The 7584-nt window shown below is 46.3% G+C and overlaps 1 long non-coding RNA gene across 1 annotated transcript in view; it reads left to right on the forward strand.

Moving 5' to 3' along the window:
• The window catches only part of LOC119155661, a 36121-nt gene extending 32765 nt beyond the window's left edge, over window positions 1–3356 (forward strand). Inside the window, exons 6-8 of the long non-coding RNA XR_005106787.1 lie at window positions 1345–1471; window positions 1630–1750; window positions 2339–3356. This is a non-coding gene — a long non-coding RNA (uncharacterized LOC119155661). The remainder of the gene's footprint in view (window positions 1–1344; window positions 1472–1629; window positions 1751–2338) is intronic.
• Window positions 3357–7584: the final 4228 nt, after the last annotated feature.

The raw sequence follows: 7584 nt of genomic DNA on the forward strand, positions 1-7584 counted from the left end.
TAATCATAATCATTATTTTTAAGGGCAGCCCCCCTCCACCTCCCAGGGTCTATGTTATCTCTAGAACCACCCTCTGACTTTTTATTGCAAAAAAAAGTCAGAGGACACTGGAGAGAAACTGTATCTGCTGGGAGGGAGGCAGCTTCAACCCCTCCTCCTCCTCCCTGAGACCATCCGAGCTGCAGGGGTAGGAAAGGAAGAGGAGGGAGTGATGAAGGTCACCTTCCGCTGCCCCGGGAAGGTAACGAACCCCACGCAAAGGCCCAGGTCGAGCTCTCCAGAGTCATTATCGCAACAGGCTGCGAAAGGTTAGGGAGGAAAGAGCTTTTCGGAAGTCTTTGCCCACTAATTGATTGCGAAGAGCGGAAGGAAGGATGTATCGAAAAAAGCAAAAGCCCCTGCGCTGTTTGTGACCCCCTCCCCCCTTCCCGAAACGTGCCCAGCCAGGAGGCAGCAGGTTGTAGTTTTGACTGTAACAAAGAAGAAGGGAAATCAGATTCAACAGGAGCAGGGTCTCCTTTCAGTCTAATGGCAGATGTGGAAAATGTTTTCCAGCATCATTAGAAAGGATGAAAAGCCCTAAAGGCTGGCTGGTGCCCTGTCCCTGCCTGGTGAAGAGCGCAGGGGGGACGGCTGCACCGGCTGCCCTGGCTGCTGCCTGCAGCTCTTGGCACGTAGCACAGCATGCCTCCTGCTCGCCTTGCCTTGCCCACTGGCACCTATGCCAGTGTGCTCCAGCCCCTCCGAGCCACACGTGGTGGTCCTTTAGGGTAAAAGCTGCCCCAGCATGAGTAGATGCTCATGTAATGCACGGACCAGGGGGCTGCTCTGATAAAACCCCATTTGAGAAGGTAAGTGATGGTTTTAGCGTGAGTGGGTGGGAGTTGTGCCCACAACATTTGCAGCTAGGTTTGCAGCTAGCCTGAAGCTGGGATGAAGCACTGAAATGCCAGTTTGAGTCACCCTCAGCCCATGCACAGACAAAATGCGCTGCAGCCACAGCACAGGGGCTGAGTTCTCAGTACCCATCTATGGGCTGAAATACGAGGGGATTAGTACAGAGCTTTTCTAAGAATTCTCCTTCCCTGCAGTGCATCCGCCCATATGTTTCTGCAGCCTTGAGACCAGCCCATGGACAAGGTCTCAAGATGTTTGCCAGGGAAAACCAAAGTACTAGGTGTTCCGCGGAGTCCCTGGGGTGGTCTGCCTTGCATGGACTGGACAGAGGCTGAAGAGGAGATTTCTCCTTCTGGTTTAGCCTTAGAGAAGCTGCTCAGCAATATGCACTGGAGGGGACTGTTTGAGAAGGAAGTCCTTGCAATGATTGGGGCTTTCTGGCCATAGGTGAGATGGTGCCCAGAAATGAAAGGCAGCTGCAGAATTTGCCTCCTCCCAAGACTGGATGAAACCAGAGCGCTTTAAGACAACACAGCGCAAGAATCAATCCGCTCAAGTGGCACCAAAGGGTTGTGTAAGTATGTTGAGTATCTCCTGCAACAACATTGGGTCAGTATCTACACCAGGAAGTCTAATTTCCTACTTCCTAATCAAGTTCTTTGAAAAGAAAACAGACAATAAATGCCATCCTATAACCGCTACCTCTTCTAAACCTTTCCGTCTGCCTTCCAGACCCAGGAGAAAATGCAGTGAAAGAGATGAGCCAGGCTTCTGGGGAGCGACCTCTTTGTCAATGCTAATGAGTGAATCCTGGTGCAGCCTCAGGACAGTAACTATCATCATTGTTATGCTGGTAAGGAAGGAAAAAAAAAAAAAAAAAAAGGGAAGATTTTTAAAGCTGACAGGATTTGCCCAAGTCACCTGGATAAAATTGGGAACACTCCCTGACCGATCAGGAACAGACTGAGACTGGAAACCAGTTGCCTTGATGCCTTGCTCTAACCACTAGACGACCCACCCTGTATGAGCAAACGGAATAAAATTTGAAAGAAAACAAAAATCTGACTTGAAAAATGTGTTCCGCATAGAACCAGAATGTTCAGCGGAGAAAAAAGGATGCAGTCCAAAGTTTTACTTCCAGGCAAACATTTCAAAATGGACTTATAATGTACCCTTTCATTTAGACTTTATATGAAGGTTTTACTTGAACTTGTAATGAAGATGGAAAAATCCGAGGTTACCATGGCTACTGGCACTTTGCCTAATACACTCAAATCTTTTTCCCCTAATAAAATAGATTTCAGACCCCCCCCTATAAAAAGGGAAGAGTTAAAGACCCTATAAACAACTGTAGGACTAAGAATACTATTCCATGTAAAGCAGGTTCTGAACATCACGGCAAGGTAATTATGTTAATTCTTTTTTTCTCCTCACCAATTAGGCCCCCAAAAACCAGAGTCCAGCTCTAGATGGTTCTCCTGCTGGTAACTAGGAAAATACCAGGAATGAGAAAATTGAGGAGTGGCGAACGAAGTGCCTGGTACTCTTTCTGGGGTGTTCTCCTGTTGGTTGGAAATGTAGGAAGAAACCTGGTTATTTTCATGGCTCTTGCAGTCTGCAGCTCCATCCCAGCTGTGACGGACCCTCTTGGGAGGTATTTCAGTTGTGCTGGGTTCTGCTCAGCACTCATGCTAGCAAAATTCAAGACAGCTCAGGCTCCCCGGTGCTGTACAGCAGTTGCTGCTGGTGAGATGATGCCTATTTGACCTAAATCAAGGACTGGACTTGAGATCTTGTTTGGTTAGCATACACATTTTTTATGGTTTGGGTCTTGGCTGGGGGACAGAGCTTGATGCACACCTTGGATATAGGAGGCAGAAAACAGCTGGGAAGAGGTAGAAGAGGCAGCTTGTAGCCATCTCCTCCTGACTATTTGCAGCTCCCTGGCTGAGCCAGGAGAGTTGGATCCAGCAATGCTGTTCTTCAGCTTGGGCTGCTGCTTCTTCCTGGTGTCCCTTCAGGTACATGTTCTTTGTTGGCAGGAGCAGAGGCTCTGGCCATTCCCTTGTCCTTTGCAGAGCAGGTCTCTTCTTTCCCTGATGAATTCTGATGGGCTTTTGTAGCTTTTGCTGTTGCAATTTCCCCTGGAGATCTTGGTGGGAGCTGATTTGGGCCATGCAGGAAGGTGGCTGGGCTTTGAGGTCTTCTCAGAGGAGACTGAGGATGCTGAAGTTTCAGGGATGTGGATGGCCAGTGTGTGCACATAGCTATCACTGGGGCTGGTTGAAAAATGGTTGTGACATTTATGTGGGTAGGAGACAGGCACAGGCTGTGGAGATGAATGATAAAACCCTGTGGAGTTGTCCTGGCCCTGTCCCTGACAGGGAGGTGGAAGGAACCGCTGATGCTCTTGTTCTCTTTAGGCTTTCGGGGGATCCTTTTAATGCAGCAGCTCTTTGGCTTTTGAAAGTGGTGGCTGTCCGCCAGCCCGATTTATTTTAAACATGTGTTTCTGATTTGAAAATGTCCAGATCTTGAAATCTTTAATCTTCTCACACCTAGGGATTTTTTTTGTTTTGTTTTTGTAAAAGGCTGAACCACGTGCACAGGTTAAAAAGCAATACAGACTATTTAAAAAAAAAAAAAAACACCAAAAAGAGAAACAGTAAAAAATAATAAAAAAACCCCAGCTGGCAGTCTTGTATTATCAAAGCAAGATGCAGCATGGTGATTCAGTGATGCCAACAAATAAGGCTTTTGTTTGTCTCACCACCGTAATCACCAATGAAACTCCCTGAACTTAGTGCTGAAAAAGATCCTAATGGATCCCTCTCAGATGAAAAAACCCCCGAAGTATTTGTAAGGCTGAAGCAGGTTGTCTTCCCTTATGTTTAAATCCAGTCCAGTTCTGGTGTAAAACTGGAAGGGTTGGGTCTCCCAGCTGCTGAAGGCTCAGCAGGGCAGGAAGGCTTTCCTCCTTGACCTGGGATTTGGGAAGGTCGCTTGATCTTCCCTGCCTCTGCCATGGAGGCGGAGAGGGGAGGAGGTCAGGTCAGCCCGGGGAAACCTCTCCTGGGGAGGGGACAGGAAGGACTCGGACATGAATCACAGGGAGGACTTCAAAGGAGGTTCCTCCCCTCCCAGCACAGGAGGAACAGCTTGGGATGAGCCCTGCTCCACGCCGAGAGTCCCCAGGACGTTTTGCATTAGTAGCATATGATGGAAATCAAAACTGACAGATTTAAAATGTGCAAGGGGAAAAAACTTTTTTATAGCAACCTACAATTAACGTGCGGCTCAAAGGGGCTATATATACAAACGTCTAACCAAAGACACTTGCTGCAGAAGGATGTTTTTTTCTGGCATATGGCTTATTTAAGATCTAAACAAGTGATTAAACTTTTAGCTCTGCAGAAATGCTCATCACTTGCCAAACTGTTCTGGGAGTGCTACTGCTGGCCTCTGCAGCCTCCCTCCTGCTGCATTTTCATGCTCGTTTGCGCGCTGCTCCTTGCACTGCTGTAGCCTCTGGTGCAAAGGTCTGGGCAGAACAGAGTTTAATTCAAAGCGTGTCTGATAGATGGTGTCAACAGCTGCCTTGCGTTCTCTCCTCCACCATCCAGAAACATCCCTCTGGCCCCTGAGCACATCGCACTGTTCTGCTGCTGCCTGTACGGTTGGTATGGATTGATGCTAAGAGAGGATAAGTGCGAGGTGCTGTGTACCTTTGGCGGTACAGCTCTGCAGCCCATGTGGACACAGCAGCCAGCATCTTCCTGTACATCTCCTGGGGATGGTGGGAGGAGAGAGCCATGTCCGTGTTCCCTCCATGATACACACATGGATTGGGGATGCTGCTTCTTCCTCCTTCCCATTTCACTGCGGCTCTCCTCACAGCAGAAGGGCTTTTAAATGTCTCCCTGTGCACAAAGAGTTAAGGGGACTGTGCAGCTCTGAAGATAAGAAACAGATGATAAAGGTTAGAGGACGGATCCCATTTCCATTATGCAGCCTATAAATGCAAACTAATTAGAATGCAGCCTTGTTTCCAAGAAAATGCAAAGAAAGGAAAAAGAAAAAAGAAAAAAGAAAAAAGAAAAAAATCCCCCTTTCCTCCCCAGGAAAGAAGCCGACTGAGCACCAAGGGGCTGAGAATATGGAATAACTCAGCTTAGAGCTGGAAAATACACATCAGCCAAAGCGTGCAAGTGGAAGATTGCTCCTTAGCGCTTTCCTGGGAGTGCTGGGAGGTGGCTGAGGAGGTGCTGGGCTGTCCCAGCCCTCTCCTGGGGAAAAAAACTTTGGGATTTACCCTATTCCAGCTGCCTTGTGGGTCTGGTAGCAGCTGATTCCTGCCTAGGTCGGACCCAATGCTTCATTGTGTTGGTCTAACACTTAGCTGCAGAAGGGTGGGAATTCAAGCAAACACGGTGGGTTTTGGTGTGCTATGAGATTTTAGAGCACCAAATGCAGGAGGCTAGCACAGATTCAACGGAGTTGTTGCCATTTAAAAAGAAAGCACTTCAGTGTGTGCTAGTTACGCATGTTTATTGCTGTTTACACTGACACACATACCTGCTGGGCTCTTGTCTTACTGAGGCAGAAGGGAAGCATGCCCCTAAAATTTTTGCTGACCTGGTGCCTAGGGTGTTTTTGGCAAAAAGGGTCTAAATACCAGTTATTTCTGGGACTTTAACGCCACCTATCCTTAACCATTCCCTGAGAAAAGAGTGTAGGGAGCTTACCTAGTGACTTAGAGACACGCTGCAGTTTCCCTCTGCGGATCAGCTCAATGTGGCTGTATGACCACCATTGAGTTTAATTTTTTTCTTTTGTTTTCTTTTTCTTTTAAACTTTATTTTTTCTCTCCTCTGCAGTTCATTAGCATCTTCCCTTTCCTTGCTTGCTTTCCCCCCCCTTGCTTTCTTCTGGAACCTAGAAGTATTTCACTGTGGCTTGCCAAACGATTTCTATCTCAGTGAAAAAGAACTTGCTATTTCCTGAAAACCTACCACTGTTTTCTCTCTCTCTCTCCCTCTCTCTAATACATTCTGAGTATTGAAACAAATCCAGGTAACTTGATAAGAAGTTAATGAAAACAAATGAATTCTGTTTTGCGAAGGTGCGTTGAGGAGAAGGGCAGCAGTGTTTGCGAGGGAGGGAATTGTCTCTGCTGAAAAGAGATTTCAAGGGACATCTGGCTTTAGAATCCTCCCGTGCCAAATTCTGAAGAGGAGAAACGGCAAAAGAAGAAGCTCTGTAAATTTCCACTTGTGTGGGTTTTTTTGTTATTTTAGACATTGTTTGTGAGAAAACTCTAGGATGATGTGGTTTGGTCAATATAATGTGATATGGTTTTGCAAGAGGGACCGCACTTTCCGCCTGATGAACCCCAACCTCCCAAGGACCTCGGGATCGATGCTTCCAGCATCAGTCCTGGCAGCCCCCTCCAACCACTCATGGCACCCTCCTGCCCAGGCTCCCCACAGCCCAACCCACCCCAGCACCCTGTAACAACCCAAGGAGAACCATGGCCATTACTGCTAACGCCAGTAAAAATCCTAATGTAGCCCTTATCCCATGGACGGTTGAAGAGCTGAGTCCCCCAGGGATGCAGGGGATGTGGCACCCCACCGTGCTCTGGCTATTGCTCTCAGGCCAAAGCGTTTCCAGCGCGATGGGGATGTCACCATTTCAAGGGGCATATCGGTAGGCTTTCATATTTTCTTTTCCACTGAGCTATTTTATGAACTGCACTGGAGCACACTGGGCAAAAAAAAGAAAATTAAAAAAAAGGAAGAAAAAAGGTCTTCATTTAACCAGCTGATTCTTTTATTAGGCTGATTTTCAGCTGCATTCTACCTTTCAGCACACAGGAAGTTTAGATTTTAAGAAGTTTATTTCTTTATCGTGCATTCATTTCCGAAGGCTTCGCTGTACTTCAGGGTAGATTTCTGTTTGGTTTGGGACTTGGAGAAATGAGCTTTTGAACCGATCAGTTGTGGGATAAGGTACTCTGTTTGTTAGATGGGTTTCTGTGTTGCATAACTCACAAATATCATCCAGCATTTAAGAAAATGGATGATTATTTTTTTCTTCACCCCCTCCCCCTCTCTAGTCGTCCCCATCTTCTGTGTGATTTTTTATGGTCCATGATTGGAAGCAAAAGGTCTAAAAGAGAGAGGAAATCAAGCCCGTCAATAAATGCTAAAAATATTTAGTGTGGCAGCCTCTGTATTTTCTTTTTTGTGAAACACTGATTAATATTCAGTGGTTGAAGGTTAATACCCCATTCATTTTATTCCCTTTACATCCTCTGCACAGCAGTTGCTGCTCCAATTTCGACTTCTAATTCATGCAAATCTGGTTCCAATCAGGATATTAGTAACTCACTGCATAAGCAGGAGGAGAGTTTAAAAAAAAAAAAAAAAAAGAAGAAATCACACGATTGTTAAACTTATCTTTCAGTCCAAGCCTATACACACACAGGGACACCCCAAATCCTGAAGGCTGCTGTAATGAAAGAGTGTTTATTGTGCATTTCTCTTCTCCTTTAAAATATAGAGAGAACATCCACGTAGAATTTTTTTGGCAGGCTTAACTAAAAGTTATTGTTTTGATACAGGAGTGAAAGTGTCTGGCCTGGGTTATGAAGGAGATGGATAATAATAATAATAGCTCATGCTG

This window comes from Falco rusticolus, chromosome 1, assembly GCF_015220075.1.
Source record: "Falco rusticolus isolate bFalRus1 chromosome 1, bFalRus1.pri, whole genome shotgun sequence".
Taxonomy (NCBI): domain Eukaryota; kingdom Metazoa; phylum Chordata; class Aves; order Falconiformes; family Falconidae; genus Falco; species Falco rusticolus.